Genomic DNA, 16,123 nt, shown 5'->3' with positions numbered 1-16,123 from the left:
GACCCGGTGGGGAGCTGCTTCCAACCCCAAGCTTCGCCGCCTCCCACCCCACCCCGCGATTGGAATCCAGGGGAACTTGCGGGGTGGGGGGTGGAGGGAAGCTGACTCCAGCTGGCTTAGAGAACCTTAAAGCTTTTATTTGTTCCGAGTGGAGGGAAGCAGGAAGGTACTTTACTAGAGGAAGGTTTAAAAAAGGAAATCTGTACATGGATTGTTTGGAAGATAGACATGAAGTGGAGGGTGGGCTGAGCAGTTTGAGTAGGTTGCTTTGTGACGACCCAAGCTATGTATTCCTATTAACAACCTGGTCTTTCTGCTCGAGAGCCTGTCAACACTTCTCCAGCAGCCGAAGACTCCCAGGAACATCCCTGGGTTCTTGGCAGGCTTGCCTGGGGCCAGCCGTGGGCCCCTTCAGCCTGTTGAGGTTGGAATCACTCTTGAGAAGTACATCCTTGGAACAAAGGGGCCCTGTTTGTTACTTCCAGTTTCTGAAAGAATCTTTACCTTTTGAAGAGTGAGTGTGATGCATATTTACTATACTCACAGGTTTTTTTATTTTATTTTTTCAAACTAAGCCTAAGAGGCATGTGGTTGAAACTAATAACACACTTACAAAAGGGGTCTGTCTACTCCACAGAGATGTTCAGACACCATTCCAAGCCCGAATGTGGCATAAACCCGCCCTGGTAAAACAGAAAAGCACAGGGTCCAGCCTATAAAGAGTCACCATTACAAGTAGTGATTCTACACTGATGGATAGTGACTGTAATGGGGTACGGGGTGGGGCGTACTTGGTGAAGGGGGGAGCCTAGCAAACATAATGTTCTTCATGTAATTGTAGATTAATGATAACAAAATTTAAAAAAAAGAATCATCATTGCCCTCCATTATGAACACATTTCAACAAACTTTTCATTTGTCAAGTCTATTAAACTATCTTGATAAGAAAGTTCCGTAATAGAAAAATCAGATTACGTCTAAAGGAAATCATTCTTAAGCCACTGGAGGAAAAAATTTTGGCAAGGTCTGAACTTCTGGGAATGGCTAAGCCAAAGTTAAGGCAAACGATCGATAGGTTCTACTACTTTATTCAAATGAAGCCCTGTTTTAAAAAATGCGTCTGATATATACAAAAATACAAAGTTAGGTCATTTGATATTTTGGATCAACTAATACATGCAGTTTTCTACAATATTGATTAGTTAATTAATATGGTGCCCTTTTTAGGTAAGTGGCAATTAATGGTATAGTGTGATATGAATTGATAGAGACAGTCACATCTGTTTTGGCTTTCATTCTGTTAAGTCCATCCCATTGATCACATGTATAGTTTGTGTGCACTGAGCAAGACACCAGGGTGGGGATGGAAAGGATATAAAAATGGGCAGCTCGTGTTGCTGCCTCAGCGAGTGAATTATCCAGTGACAAGAAATTTAAATATAAATATGAATCCAGGTCCACAAATAAATATAATGCACCATATTTTGTAATAGACACTAAAATATGGCTATAAGCAGTAATGGTAGGTTCCCTTTTTGGTGATGGCCCTCCTGTGTGCCAGGCAGGATTATACAGTTTATAAATCATAAATCACACAGTTATATTGTATGATTTACTTGATGCTGACTATCACAACATGGCTATTCCCTATAGGATATATAGGGAAATCAAGTAGGAGAAAAAGGTAGGTAACTCTCAAGATCAAAGCTAAAGAGCTGGGGTACCAGGCTTCTGATTGAGATGGCCAGAATCTTGCTCTTTGCACCCACGACACACTTGGGGCACCATATCAGGGCTTGACTATTTCTGATTGGGGCCACTGCAGACCGTCTTATGGAAATGGTATCCGAGCTGCAGTCTGAAGGATATATAACTTTATAACAGAATGGTGAAGGGGATAAGGTAATCAAAGACATGGAGACAGAGGCTGTTTTAAGTAACTTAAAGAGGTCTGATCTGGCAGGTTGGTGGGTAGAGAGAGAGAAAATGGTGATCTTGGAGCCGGGGAAGAGTCAAGCAGAAGTCCAGTTCATCTACTGAGTTGGGCCCAGAGCAAAATCCCAGCTCTAAGGCCTGCTTTCCTCAAGAACATGCCAAATAGCATCCTAAACTCCCTTCCCAGTTCTGTGTCTATGATTCCCTGCATGGGAATCTCCAGTGCCCTCTTCCCACTTCCAATCTCTGTCTGCCCACCCCCAGTCCTCCACGAGCTCCCATCCAAGGGAGAACCAGGGGTTTCCTGGGTGATGAGAACATGAGGCTCTCACGGGGCCACTTTTAACCTGTGACCCTAATGCCTGCGTGTTAAAGGACAAACCTGTCTGAGTCACTACCCTGCTCTCTCTCCTGTGTCCGCATGGCAGGCTCTGTGCTTCTGGCTGGGGACCTTGACGGAGGCTGCAGCCTCGCAGTAAGACCTTATATCCATTTGGTGTGTATTGGAAGCTATGTGGACTCCCTGATAGTCTTAGACTCAGGGACATGGAAGCACGAAGCCTTCCTGAGACTTCCTTACTTAAACTGTATCCTACAAATCTGCCTTGCCCTGGGATTACGGAGTCCTTGCCCAGCTATTGATAAGTTGGCATCTTGTTTTCCTGTTTGTTTTTGTTCTTTGTGTGTATAGATTTCTTGGTTAGAATCTTCAGTAAGGAGGGGGAAGGGAAGGACCAGTAAAGAGGCTGGAAGAGAGAGGAGGATGGAGGAGCAGGAAGGGAGAGGGGAGGGGAAGGTTCCCCTCACCAGCCTCAGGGAAGGCAGGTGCTTGCGGGTTCATACCTGGGACTGGGGCGGAAGTGCTTGCAAAACTTCCTGGCTTCATAGTTTTAAAGTTGCATTTCCAATAGAAGGAAAAATTCCCAAAACTCAATTTAATTGCAGAAATACTTAGTGGACACCTAATACAGGTAAGAAACTATTCTGGGGTTAGGGAAGGAGAGGAAGTAGGTAAAATAGCTTCCCTCAAGGAATGAAAGCACAGAATAGAGTGAATTTAGTGTATCACAGAGCTTTAGTAGAAGAATTCACTTCTTCCAATTTACTGCAAACTCCACAAAATACCAAATGACAAATTGACTCATAAGAGCACTTAGAAGTGAGAACTGGCTGTCTTCCAGAGAGTTATATAAGACAATACCATTTATAAGAATGAGTTTCTTTTGTCATTTTTCTTGATTCTAGAAGCTTCAATTACCCTTGTCACCTCTAATGGCTTTTGCAAACCATTCAGGGATGCTAGCCATTTAAGCAAAGGCATGTCACTCTCACAGCCCATGATCCAGTCTAGCCATGCACTTCTCAAATCCTACCATAGATGACATAAAATGCATGTTCAAAATAATAAACAAAGGAGCAGGTAAGACTTCCGGAAGCTAACACTTTTTAAAATTAGATCTGAGAAAACACTATTCCAATTATTAGATTTATCTCCATCTTACAACATAATCCTTAAAACAGCAGGCCTCCGGAAAAGTCTTTGCAATGTTCTTTCTCACTGTTCAATAGCATCCTTGCCTCCTCCTGGGCATATTATGCTATAAGACAGAACATAAACTGCATTCTTTATTGCAGAACCTATCTATAAACTTCTACAGGCATATCCTTAATATGTTTTGCTACTGTTCAGGCTTTTCGTATGATAATTATGAGATTAATTGGTTGTTTGCCAAGTAGCTCCAATGTGTGTGACTCGAGCCCAGTCAATAATTCCCCCAAAACCCTGAAACGCAACAGATAGGAGAACAAAAAGGGAGGATCCAACATAGGCAAGACTACAGGAAATTGAGGTGGAAAAGAGCAAAAACAGAATCCACGCTGACTTTTTGATGGCAAGCCCCCAGGTCCACCCTGCTCACCCATTGCTTCCCCATCCTTGACTCCTCTCAGAAGCCAAGGCTCCTGTCACATAAAGATGACAAGCTAGACACTGAAATCCACTGCTTTTATGCACGTGGATGGAGAAACACAAGAAGACTCATTGAGAAGAACGAAATGGATGCACGTGGAAGAGCACGGTGCCATGTGAGCACGCCCTTCATGGGGGGGACCACTGGGGACCTTGCCTAGGGCCCTGGAGGACAGTGGCCTCGTGTACCGGCAGCTCTCTCCTTCCCTGGAGCAAATACAGAGAGAACATTCTGCCATCTTCCTGGTACAGGTTAACAGTACCTAAGACCCCGTAGCATCTGCTGCTCGCGGGGACAAAAGAAGACACTGAAAGGAAAATAGGATCATCTGCTGTTGTCATCAGAAAACATCTGCTTCAGAGAGCATCCTATACTGACCAGGGGGGAGATCTCTGGTTACCTCTGATTAGGCCTTTAGGTGAAGGGATGGCAAGTGGAGATAAAGAGAATTGGGTTAAATTGCCCTCCTTGCCGCCTGCCCCACAGCCACTGCCCCCCTCCGGGTCCATTCCCAGGCAGACGGGGGCCTGGCACCCTGCCTCCTCTCAGCCGGCCACAGGAAGAGGGGTCCTTAGGGTTGGTTCCTAGGGCTTCTCCATAAGGTCACACGTCAAGAGGTCTCCCCATCTTTAAAGACTGAGCTGAGGCTTCTCCGGGTCCAGCTCCTCACCCACAGCAGCCAAGATGGCATTATCCCCATTCTGAGACGAGAGCTTGCTTGCTCAGCGATGAGTCAGTCTGGCATTTAGCATCCCCTCTGCTCGGTAGTCAGGACCCTGGTTGGCCTCCTTTTTTAAGCACAAGCTCTTCAGTAGCTCAGCTCCCATCCTGCCTTGGGCCCTTGGGGTTACTGTAACGAGGTACACAGACCAGGTGGCTTATCAGCAACAGAAAGGTGTTAGTCGCAGTTCTGGAGGCTGGGAAGTCCAGGATCAAGGGGCCTGCATGGTGGCGTTCCGCTGAGGGCCTCCTCCTGCTTTGGAGCTGGCATCTTGCCCCCCACAGCACGTCCTTGCCCAGCAGGAGGGCCGAGGTAGCCTGTGGGGTCTCCTCCACAAGGGCACTGATCCATTCATGAGGAGCCCACCCTCACGACCTAACACCTCCGGGAACCCACCTCCTCCTGCCGTCACCTTGGGGTAGGGGGTTAGGATTTCATCAGATGAGCTGGGGGAGCAGACGGCACAAGTCTTCAGACCACAGCATATGCTCTCCTCTCACAGACTTTATTTCTTGCCTTGTGCTGTCGCCCCCTTAATGACTGGACTTTCTGTTGCTGACCTCATTTTCTCTTAGAATATCTCTGAACCTGTCAAGGCCAACATCCCCCCACTGGGGCTTTTTATGAATATATGACCCATTCTTAGTTATTATGGGCTTTTACTTTGTATATCACCTGGTTTTTCTCCTGAGGATTAACTCTTAGTTTTAAAAGTTCCTTTTAAGTTCATATTTCTGGGTACCATTTGTTCCTAAAATAGCAGCCCCTTGGCCTTACTTGCTTCTTCAAAAACCTGGCTTTCTCTTGACATTATGGCTATAATTGTATACTTAGTCTTTTGTTTTTCTACTTTGCCTTATTTTGCTGCCATCTAAACTGTGGTTCAAGAAGACTAAATGTGACAACTGGAAAAAACACTTGAAAATTCATTAATTGGAGTTCTCTTTGCAACTGTGTTGTCAGTTGCATTATGCTTCTCTGCCTTCTCTAAAATTAGTATAGCTTCTCGTGAGTTGCTTTGAGTACTTCAGAATATGTTTGATTTTTCTAAGTCTCATATTTTCAAGCAATTCACATTTTTGCTAATGACCCTACTAGATGAAATTTGAGACCATCCCTGAATGAATAAATTCCTAGCCTACAACAGAGCTCTGTGTGGAATTCTAATTCCTTACTTTACGAATGGCACATCCTAAGAATATGGAGATTCAAACTGAGTCATACGATCGTCAGTCTGTCCTAGTGTTCAGCCATGAATAGTAACCTCAGGTTAACATGCATTGGGATCATGCAGCTGTCCTAACTAACAAGCTGTAAAAGCAACTATATCCCAGAGTGTCATGGCAATTTGTCACTTTTAGTCATAAATTTGTCCATACCTTTTTATGATTCCATTTGTTTCCTAAGAGAACCACTTCTGCTGTAAACATTAGTCACTCTTTCTGGCTGTGTCACACAGAGCTAAGTAAGTACAAAATGATAGATTGAGAGAAAATGTTATTATTCATGCTAACAAAACATAATAAAGGTATGGTTTGCTCTAGAATAGCAGACATATATGTAATTTTTTAAATATTTTTCGGCACCTGTAGTGTGATGTAGAGGAAAGACTACAGACTTCAAAGTCAGACACATCTAGGTTTAAATTCCAATGTTGTCCTGTATTATTTTCACGATCTCTCTGAATCTGTTTCTTCATCTGTTACAAAATTAATACTCACCTTGACGGTCTATTGTTAAAACTGAAATAATAATAAATGTATTCAGTACTTATTAGATACTCAATAACATAGAAGTAGTAATAGTTGTAATATTAATTTGGCCTATCTCATTTGGAAATATTCTTTCAGTTAAAAAAAAACAATAAAACAAAGGGGGGATCTAAAGAATTAGAGGTTTGTTTGATCTTGGCAACACAGAGGCGGAACTCTGAAAGGGAATGTGGTCTGGACCTGAGGTGTCTAACATAAGTCACTGCTAGCCACATGCGGTTATTTATATTTAAATTTTTTAATAAAAAATTCCATTGTTCAGTTGCACTAGCCACAGTTTAAAAGCTCAATAGCCAAATGTGGCCATCAGCTCCATATTGGATGGAGCAGATAGAAAATATTTCCATCATTGCAGAAAGTTCTAGTCTAGACCCAGAGATTCTTTGCAAACCTTCTTGCTACTGTCACAAAGCTGCAGTCCAGGTGTCGGCTGCCTTCCAGAATCAGAACCCAGCAACTCCTGTTCCCAGGCCCCTTCCCAAACGCATCAAGTGGCTACAGGCTCTCCTCCATTATCCCATCGCAGAGAGCACCAGGGCATATTTTTTTCCTTTTCTATGCCATCCGCCAGAAGACTGTCTCGTCTCAAGGCATCTGTGCACTAAACCCAGTTCAGATTTTAATCTCTAGGAGCATCATACAGAGCCCTTTACAGGAATAACTTAGTTTTCGAATTCAAAGTAGTAAGTGAAATGCCTCTGGTTACAGATGTCAGGAGGGAAATTGGGGCTAGGCGATCTATCTTACACTCTTTAAACATCATGATATTTGGGCAGCGCCTGTGTCCCTTATGGCCATAGCTGGTTCTATTCTGGCTGTACCAATTGGCTAAATGAAAACATGAAATATCTCCTAGAGGGATCAAATTTTTAGAGAGAAATACAGCATTATATCCAGGTAGTACATTGGGAAGTTTTAAAAAATATACTGTGCACATACTGTGTGCCCCATAACGCTAATGAGGCCCATACAATAGTGATTATGAAACGGCCAAACATTAAAATCTTGAAATTCTGCTGCCAGTTGGAACACCTAATGATGTCTGCAAGTGGTGTTAACTGACTCAGAACAGTAAAGGAGTCATATCTCTGATCAGTTCAGATGAGGAAATTATTCTTCCTGTCTGAAATTGCTGTTTTAAATGTTTCTATTGCCATCATAAGGCAGGATACAGAAGTTTGAGTCAGAGGGAGAAATGCAAGGTCACATAATAAAGGAGACAGTCCTATAATGTTAGTGTTAATGGCAGGCATTTAACAAGAATCCCTTGAGGAAAAGCAACCTCTCTAAAGATAGCTGGTGAAGACTGTATCTAAAATGAGTACTTTAAACATTTACAACGCAAGAGACTATTTTCTGCCTTTAATACATGAGAATGACAATGTCAGTACAAACAGCTGAACTAGAATCACACAGCAGGTATACAAAAAGATCAATAGAACTGGGAGGATCAATGTAAGATGAGAATTCCAACCAGTCTACCCCAGAAACAATTCTACTAGTCACATCAAGGAAGGAAGTCAACACCTGTTGGGAAGAAAGGATATAAATTGATATTAGAATACTCACTGTATATTAAAAATTGCCCAATTAAATTATCAAGTAAACTCTATAATTAAATGTGTGCAGTTCACAATGTATAGTGTGAATTATTAATCTTTTTCAATTAATTTGGGGGGTTTTTTAATCCTTGTTAAAAGTCACTTCCTCTTCATAGATACATGAATAGATCTCATACTCATCATTCCTATTCATAGATATTTGAATTAGCTGGGCTCAAATGATACTTGAATTTGGGATTAGTTCTTTAAGTTGCCATGTGAGCAAAATGGTACTCTACCCAAACACACCAAAATAGGGCTTATGCCTGTTAGCGAACTAACACAAGTCAGGTGTTAGAGGGGATGCAAAGCTGTGACCCTACACTCTGGCAGTTAGCAGTCTAGAGAAGGTAAAAAGACGCACACAAAATGTATTCCAGTTTGCCAGAAGGGAGGTAACTGCTATTCGAAAGCTACTCTGAAAGCCATTTATGCAAAAATGAATTCACTACGATCAGCTGTTACATTACTGACAGGCTTCTTATTGGTTAATTTTAGCTTCTCTTCAGTATCACAGCAGTCATCTCACCATGAGTGTCTAAGCTCAGCTCAGCTGAATGTGAATCTCAAGTGTGTTTCAAATTTCACATACTAGAATACTTCTCTCACATGTGATTGGAAACAGTAAGCTTTACTTCAAGGCAGCTTACTCTCTTCTCTGCCTTGGAGGATTGATGTCCTATCCCAGTTCTTTCCGTACATTTGCTTCTGCTTCCCAGGGCAAAACCCCAAAAAGACCTGATTTTAGATATTTGTCCCTCAGCATTCATTTGGTTAACTGATAAGGTGTTAATTCAGTGAACTGGCAACCAATGAGGTGGCCACTAGTTAAATGCTTATTTAGGGAATTGAAAAGAGTCAGCTTCATTTCTTTCTCATCTCTATGGTAGTGTATGCATAGGAACATGCCACCAAGAATAATTCAGACACTCCATGATAGGCTCTTCCCTGCACATTGATTTTCTCATATTGTTTAAATTAGCATTTGCTAATTTCTGGTCATTCTCATACCAACTTCATGATTTTTGAAATATCTTCATAGTACCTGTACTATTGTCTACTTAATACTTTTTATTTAAACAGACTCACTTTTTAATTTTCATTCGTTTATTTTAAAGGAAACTTTCATACTGTTATACAGAGCAAAAAATATCTGTGAATTCATGAGTTTGCCATGCCAGTTAAATATTTTTTTAAGGATACATAAAACAAAGAACTATTTGCATGAAAAATATTTATCTCTGAACACCCTAAACTCATCTCACATATCATTAGAGATAAGAATACCCACTTTGGGAATACAGTTTAAATAAAGGAATAAAGAACATGGCAACATATCCTGCTAGAAGCTGCTTGTACCACAGCAATATTCCCCTGGACCAGTAGTTCCCAACTGTGGCTGCTTTCTGGCTCCACCCCAGGGGCATGGGACCAAACATGATGTTTCATAAAAGCTTCTGGTTGATTCTAAGTGCAGTCAGGGTTGAGAACCATTGTATTGCACCATATCCTCCTGATTAATCCCATGAGGACCAAGAGGCATCTGATGTTCAAAGTACACTCCCTGCCACTAGAACAATAGCTTCCCTGAGGCAATATTGAATGAATTAATATTCTGAGAGGAGTGGCAGAAGGCAGCTACTACCTTCACCCAGACAGCAAAAATATCACTGATATAATTCTTGTGCATTGTTGGGGTGAACCACTAAGACCAAGACTAATGGAGCTGAATGAAGAGATCAGAAGTTTTCTTGAATTGTATCTTTTGCTCTTTTTTTATGTTCCCTCTCTGATACTCTTTGTTCTTGTGGTCAGACAGGATCTCTGAGACCCAGTCTACTTCTGTTTCTGATTTCCTCTTTGTCCCTGAGTGGAGTCACTCAAAGATTGCCTAACCATCACCTCACACATAAAATAAGAAAAATCAAATTTCTGAGTCAGTTAACAGACAGCTGCTAGCCTTCTGTACGGGAGTTATGTCCTACAAAAGGGCTGATGAATAATAATAGCTTGTTTTACAAATGTCTACAGTTATTGTATATGTTTCTACGAAAGATGAATGAAGTAGTGTTAATCATCGCGAAGTTTCCTCTCCCTTTCCTCTTCCCCGCCCAGGCTAAGCATGCTTGAATAAATACAGTATGAGCTTTCACTGTTCTGGCAAGAATGTTTCTAAATGTGAGTGTGTGTGTTTACCCAAGTGATTTAAAAATAAGCTAAGTGAACTAAGTAAAGTAAGTGTATGCCATGCTTACCAGGAATATTAGGAAGCAAAGGCCCTTCAATATCTGAATTAGCTCTGGCCCTGGTTCAGGAAAGAACTGGCTCACATCTCTTGCATAAGACTTATGTAAGGGATTAGATGTGGTGCCTGAACAATTCCAGTTATCTACAGCACGGGGAAAAAGAGAAGTAGGCTACATTTTGTTACTTGCTTAGCCCTCTCAATTTCAGTGGATGATCTGCTTATAAAAGTAAAACATCTCTAATTCTTAAAAAAAAAAAGTTTCCAATCTTTATCACACAAGCGTATGTAAAAGTAAACCAAAACAACAAAGCTCTGGAAAAAGCAATAAGTAATTTTAAAATTGAGTAGAAATTTAAATTGGTTCATATGTAAAAATAATAGGGATAGCAGTGTTGTGATTAAATTTGAAACTCCAAGGCCACATTTCACACACAACTATTACATATTACTGAAGAAATCATTAGATTTTTCCCACATCTCATAAAATAGCTCCTCCAAGTTTAGAGCTCACAATTCATTGTCATAATCATTACAGTCTGAAAAAGGTGTAGATCAAATATGATTTCCAGATATTTTGATCAAAATAGAAATGAAGGTCGGATATGACTGAGATAGTCTTCTTTGTATTATTGGGGTCTGCTTGATTCTCATTTATAATATATATATTTTTTCTCATGGAGCTGTGTCATCTAGAGAAAAGAACTTATGTGTCAGAGGCAGACCAACCAGCTTAGGTACAAATACAATGATAATCACTTACTTGTGTATGACCGAAGAAAATTGCTAAATTACTCTGAGTTTATTTTCCCAATTACAAAATGAGAATAATAATATCTACCTCTTAGGATTGTTATGAGGATTTAGAGTAAAATAACCAACATATGTTGAATACTTATGGGATACTGTGATTTATAATAAGAAATGTATATGTGGTCTCTATCCCTATCCGTGGCACAGAGCTCCCAAAACCCTTGGAATTTTCTAAGACATTAATGTTAAATCACTATGTTGTATACCTGAAACTAATACAATATTGTATGTCAACTATACTTGAAAAAAAAAAGGGTGGTGGAGTTGTCTTTTGTTATCCATAGCAAGCCCCTTTCAACCCCACCAGAGTTTATGTTAATGAAGTTACTTTTGCCAGGGGATCCAACCAAGTGTTTAGAGGGTTCAAGCTTTTAGTCTACCCTCTGACTTCCAGGATGGCACAGCTAGAGGTTGAATCAATCACTAATGGCTAATTATATAATCACTCATTCTGTGTCATGAAGCCTCCATAAAAACTCCCAAAAGTACAGGGTTCAGACAGGTTGGTGAACAGGTGGAGGAGTGACAAGGGTGTCATCTGCAGAGGGCATAGAAGTTTCAGCCCCTTTCCCCATTCCTTGCCCTATGCATCTCTTCCATGTGGCTGTGCCCGAGTTATATCCTTTTATAAACTAACATCGAGTAAGTAAACTATTTTCCTGAGTTCTGTAAGCTGCTCTAGAAAATAAATCAAACCCTAGGAGGGGATCCTGGGAACCTCTGATTTATAGCAGGTCAGTCAAAAGCACAGGTGACAATCTGGACTTGCAATTTGTGTCTGAGGTAGGTGGGGAGGAGGGACAGCCTTGTGAGACTGAGTCCTTAAGCTGTGGCATGTGACTCTTACTCCAGGTAGACAGCTTCAGAACTGAATTGTAGGATACCCAGCTGGTGTGGCAACTGCCTGGTGTGGGAAACCCTCCCCAACATTTGGTGACCAGAGTACAGAACATTGTCATGGAGTGTAGAGGAGAAACACACAAGTGTTTTTCCTTGACAGGTTACTATGTTACTGGCATGTTCTCAGCACTTTAAAAAAATAATGATTCATTTAATCCTCATGGCAATCCTATGAAGCTGGTATTGTTATTGCCCTGCCTTTCTTGATGAGGAAACTGAGGCCCAAGTTACTCAGCTTGTAAACTCTTTTTCCTGAGTTCTGTAGTTGAATGAGGTTGTGTGGCTCTAGAACCTTAAGTGTGTGGAATAATATATCAGCACTTAGCAAACCACAGACCCCATGATAAGTTCTCCTGAGCAATCATTACACTTACCTCTGCCCTGTCCAGAGAAGAAATTTCTCTAGTCATGTAATATATGTTCCATGAATTCCTAGCATCGCTCCAGAGCTAGAATGTAGCCCAAGATAGTGCTTACTCCTTGTTTTGAGCTGCATTTCTGAGCGATCTTAGCAGGCCAGACACTGAGGGTCCCTACAGCCCTCGCCCCATCCCTGGGCTGGGCTTCAATTGCAAGGACAGCAGTGCAAGAGAATGGGCCTTTCATACACCGTATTTTGAAAACATTCAGGCAGAAGGAATTGAAAGCAGATTCAGTGATCTGTTAACAGCTGGAATAATTAAAATACACCTGAGATATCTGCATAGAGAAAACTTATGCATTATAATAGTTACCAGGGAAAAGAAAGTCTACACATGTATTGGGCTTCTGGAGTTAAGACTCTTAAGTCATGATTGTTTTAAGGTGAGGCCTGTACAGTGTCATATAACTTCTTTAGGAACATTTTGTGATAAGGTTGCTAATGCATATGCTAACCACAGTGCCATGTATAGAGCAAACATGAAGTCATGTGTAACCAGCTTATTATTACATTGTCTTAGAGTATATGCATTTTTGAGAACCTATGGTTAGAATGGAAAAGGGGCCTTTCCCCAGGTATTCCTAGATGAGAGGGAGGTTTGTCCTGACTTCAGTGTGTCACCCAAAGTCAAAGCAAAAAGCTGCTCAGCAAACCTGAAATGCAATTGAGGATTCCCACGGCAGTGGGCCCCGCCTCCTGCTGTTCCAGGGCATTGGCTTTCGCAGGGTCCCCACTGTTTCATGAATCAGTTGCTTTGGTGGAACTGACTCACTTGGTCTTTCTAATTACTTATCATGGCTTCCTACTTCCAGTATAGAAAGTTGCCCATCTATAGTGAGCCATGTACAACTGAAAACTATTATAACCAAACCTATAAAAGCTCCACTTACACATTAGCAAAATAAATACTACTCAGTCCCACTGGGAACAAGTGCTACCACTTTCAGTTTCTTTAGATCTCAATAGCCTGAAAGTAACATCAAGTCATAGGCTCACTGCTCAGTTCAGTCTGGGTTTCACGCTTGTTTTAGTGTTTACCTCTCTTTCAAAATGCATAGATGCGTCAATTGGTAATGTGGGACCCAACTTCATTGGATCATGAAAAACAGCATTTCTATACAGCCGAAGAAGGCATGTATCTGCATGTGTGTGAGTATGGTGGCATCCCACTTTTCCCTCAGGTTCTTCCTGGCATGCAGTTTGCCCACAAGTGAATGGCTGGTGTGTAGCCAGAGGGACAGCACAAAGGTCAACTTGTATATTAAATATGAGTAAAGCTTACTCCCCACCCTGTGTTTAGATGAAAAGTAGTGATTCCAGGGAATCTTCTCAAGCACACCCAGGAGTGTATACCCCACTTTGGATGCCACCATTCTCATAAGGCTTAATTAAAGAGTTATAGAAAGCTAAAACTAGAATTCCACCAAGCCCATGATTTTAAGGATTGTTTTGTATAAAGCAAGGGTCCTTCGAAGTTTTTCACAGCGTTGCTTATTCTGCCTCCCCAACAAAATGTAAACAAACGAAAGTTACAACTTCAGGCAATATTGTTATCAATCTGTTAGGCAGGAAGCTAGACATTAGCAGAAGGAGAGGTTGGTCAACCACAGGTGTCTCTACCAGTAAAAAGCCACCTGCCAGAGAAATTAAAACCATAATGGACAATCCCCAATCCACAGCCTAAGAGGGCATGCGCTAAAGCTGACCTAAAGTAACCTAGCTTAATTGTAACATAGTTTGCATAAATCTGCATTGTGGTTTGAACCCCCAACTGGTGGGCAAACAGAGAGAATTCTGGGAACAAGCATGCACAGCAAAGACTGACATATAACTGCTGAGCTGTCAATCAGAGTTCATTAGCATAGATTGCCCCACCTAAAACCACTGGCAAACCACATAAAAAGAAGCCCTCTGTGAACACTGGGGTCCTGTCCGACATTATTAGGTCTTTTGCAGAGCATAATAAACTTGCTTGCTTCCTCTGCTTTGGTTTCACTCTGTCTGGCTTCCCGACAACAATGAAATGAGCCCTTTCCCCCAAATTCTGCACCACTGGGTAGTCATGCTGAGCTGACTTTTTCCATCTGAGAGCCTGCAGCATGCCAGTGATGGATATTATGTACCAATTCTAGCACGTAATAACAATACATTTCAGTTTGCTGAATACTGTCCCTGAAGTGGACCTCCCATCCCTCGAGGGGAGCAGTAGGATGTGTGGTCACCAAAACAGGGCAATGGTAGGTCAGATGTCTTTATACACAAAGGTTGGTCATCTTGTCATATTTACATATGTGACTAAGATATTTGGGTATGATTACAAAAATCTGAGATATGTTTTGTGATAAGAATAGAAACATTACAAATCACTGTTTATGCAAAAGTCATTTTATTTACCACAAGAGCTTTTTAATGGCTAGATCTAGAAAGAGTGGACATTTTTGTTGAAGATGAGCTGTGAGAGATCTTTTGATTTGAGGACCACACTAAATGATGCTGGAATCAGTGAGCCGTATCACCATGGAGAGAATTTATAGCTGAGGAGAACACCAGAAGACTATCTGTGAATACAGGACGTGATCTAATGTTAACTGTTCTTGAGACAGGTGTGTATTATTAATAAGAATAACAAAGAAGGAACTCAATTATCCTTTAGTGTGTGAATAATGGCAACCTTAGGAGTGAAGGTGGCTGTTTAATTTCTGATTTCAGAGCATCAAACAACCTGGTTCTCTGCTTTGTACCAATAGTACACACCACTCGGGGACCTTGAGGGCAGACCCTTCTTTATCTTTCTCTTAGCTCATGAACTTGTCAGCTTACATGCAAAGCAAACATCCTGTAGCTCTCAGGAATTAAACTCTTTAAATTCAGCAGCCAGCAGAAATCCCTTCCATGACGTGTGTTTAGTGGTTGAGGTGATAAGCAGAGTAATAAATATGCCACAGTCTTTTGTCAGTTTGATGGGAAGGATTATCCCTTGGTTCTATTTAGCTCTACTCAAATGTATCTTTTTTTAATTTGTTTTACTTTTTATATTGAAGTAATTTCAAACTTACAGAAAAGTTGCAAGAATAATACAAAAAGCTTTACATTTAACGTTTACATTTAACGTTGTAAAGGTACATTTGTAAAATCACACTTTACATGTTACTTCTCCCTTTGCTGTTTTTTTTTCCGAAGGCATTTGAGTAAATTGTAGTCATGTTGCTGCAGTAACTATCAACACTTTACTGTGCATTTTCCAAACGCAAGGCACTCTCCTACCTAACCACAGGGCAGCCACCAAAGCTGAAAATCAGCAGTCACACAATATCACCATCATCCCCTAACTGCTTCAGTTACCTCCTCAGTCAGAAAGAAATTTAATGCCCAGGTCTTGATGGAAAAGGCAATTCAGAATGTTACAATATACAATCTAAAAATGAAATATCTGTTTCCTATGTAGTGTTTGCAATTCTAACATCTAGAGCTGAAACATTATTTCACTGAACACCCTTGAATCAAGGTCTTGTGGAAGGAGATAATTGGGAGAAATTAGCCATAAATCCAGCTCATTATTTTTGTTTTTCTCCAGCAAAATACATTCTTTTTCCATATAAGGGTATAAACAACTACAAGTGGTTACAGAGATGTACTTAAGAGCAGAATTAACAAAGACAACCCCCTAAGCCTATGTAGGGCCTTGCTGACTTTGAAATTGCTTTTGCGGATTTTATAGCTGCAAACTTAGCACTTAAAGGTTTCA

Source organism: Manis javanica, chromosome 12, assembly GCF_040802235.1.
Source record: "Manis javanica isolate MJ-LG chromosome 12, MJ_LKY, whole genome shotgun sequence".
NCBI classification, from domain to species: domain Eukaryota; kingdom Metazoa; phylum Chordata; class Mammalia; order Pholidota; family Manidae; genus Manis; species Manis javanica.
The sequence above is the reverse complement of the archived record's forward strand: the minus strand, read 5'-3'. Positions refer to the sequence as shown.